The following is a 2304-nucleotide window of genomic DNA, read 5'->3' as shown; positions in this document are numbered from 1 at the left end:
GTTTCATGTCTTAAGTTTAAATCTTTAATCCAGTGAGAGTCTATCTTTGCTAATGGTGAAAGGTGTGGGTCTAGTTTCAGTGTTCTACAGGTTGGCAGCCAGTTTGCCAAAAAAATTATTTTAAACTAAGATTACATTTGTTTGCTTAAAAATTAATTGGACAACTAAAGAAAACTCTGTGTGTGTGTAGGGAAGAATTTTCCCCTACCTTTTGCTCTAATAGTAGGATATAGGGAGAAGAAGGGTGGGGGAGACAATAAAGAGAGGGAAATTACAGATTGGTTTTACATATGAAAACCTTGTTTCAGCTACCTACCTAGGCATTAACTGTGTGTATGTGTTCACCTGTATTGGAAGGGCTGGGGACAGAGGAATGAGGTTGATATTGGTCAGCAAAGAAGAGTTGCAATTTTGCTTTGATGAAGTGCTTTAAGATGTATTTATGTTGCATACATTATAAAAATAAAAGTGTCTGGCATAAGTGTTAAATTGAGAAGACATTGCAAAAAATGCTTATAAAATATATTTATTTCCCAAGATATTTCAATTTTTTTGTATGTTTCTCCTAAATTTTCTAGTTGGTCTCCATTCATTGCTGTCTTGCAGATGAAGGATTTCTGCTTTTTTCTTCTTCATTGGGGACTACTATGTAATTTAAGGATTCCCCCCCAATGCTTCTCTTCTTCATAAATTTTATCTTATGGTTATTTAGCACCAGTAAATTATCTAAGAAAAAATGATTAGTTAAATATAACTATAGAGTACCTAATTTTTTTTTTTTTTTTAGAAAAAGATGGCAAAGCAAAATCATTAAACAAAACTAGCTGCGCATTCACAGAAAGTACCTATCTGGGGAAACCTAACATTACCTCTGAAGTTCTTATTGTGTTACAGCTTCTACTCACATTTTCTCATAGTCCCACAAGCAAACACCATTTTTGCTTAACAATCTGTCCCCACCACCTATTAACATACCTGAAATAAAAACATATGTTGAATTAATGCATTATTTCAATCCAGAAAAGATAAGTTAGAGTTGGAAAGCATAGTCTGCAGAGACACGTACAGTGTGAGACGAAATCTGGACTTGGAATCAAAAGATTTGGGGTATAACTACCCAGGATTTGCTCGAAAACAAGCTGTGTGACATGGGCTAGTCTCTGAGTAACTCAAAAATAAGTTTCCTCCTCCATTAAATGAGGGATTTGGCATAGAATCATCTCTAAAATTCTCTTTAGTTTGGAACTTTATTAAGGATTATATTCTCTCAGATATGTATATTGTTTATAATAAGCTACCTATCCCATTGTGTTGGCGGTAACAAAGAACAACAAATTAAAGTGTCACAGTCTCCTCCAATCATAATAACGTATGTGTGCTCATATTGCATAATGCTAATGCCCATGCATGCGCTGGTTCAAGTTTCAATGACTATAATAACCACTTTGTGTCCTTTACTGGTCATGGATGGTAAAGCCTGAATATTCTTTAGGAGAGGGGTCGAACATACCTATTTTTGTGAAGATGCAGGGGGAAGGGACCAAGTGCCGTGGCTCACCTCTGTAATCCAGCACTCTGGGAGGCTGAGGTGGGTGGATTGCCTGAGCTCACAGGTGTGAAACCAGCCTGAGCCAGAGTGAGACCTCATCTCTAAAAAAATGGAGACTTTACATCCTTCATGTTCACATGGATGGAGCTGGAAAATGTTCTTCTGAGCAAAGTATCACAAGAATGGAAGAAAAAGTATCCAATGTACACACCCCTATTATGAAACTAATTTATACCTTTTATATGTAAGCTATAACCTAATAACAGCCTAAGAATATGGGGAGGAGGAGGGAGGGGGAATGGGTGGAGGGAGGAGGATTGGAGGGATCACTTCTGTGGTTTATCTTACAAGGGTACAAGTGAACCTTTCTAAGAGTAGAATATGAACGTTTTGGCACAATAACTAGGTAAATGACATAAAGGCTATGTTAACCAGTTTGATGAAATGTTTCAAATTGTATGTGAAAACACCACACTGTACCCCAGAAGTGCATTAATATACATAGTTACCATTCAATAAAAAAAAAAAAATAGCTGGGCATTGTGGTGGGAGCCTGTAGTCCCAAGTACTTGGGAGGTTGAAGCAAGAGAATTGCTTAAGCCCAAGAGCTTGAGGTTGCTGTGAGCTGTGACACCACAGCACTCTACCAAGGGTGACAAAGTGAGACTCTGTCTCCAAAAAATAAAAAATTAAAATTAAAAAAATATGCGGGGGGAGGGACAGGAGTAACTGCTAACAAGTACTTTCTCATTTAA

The sequence above is a fragment of the Otolemur garnettii genome, unplaced genomic scaffold, assembly GCF_000181295.1.
Source record: "Otolemur garnettii isolate 467f Iridium unplaced genomic scaffold, OtoGar3 scaffold00209, whole genome shotgun sequence".
NCBI lineage: Eukaryota > Metazoa > Chordata > Mammalia > Primates > Galagidae > Otolemur > Otolemur garnettii.
The sequence above is the reverse complement of the archived record's forward strand: the minus strand, read 5'-3'. Positions refer to the sequence as shown.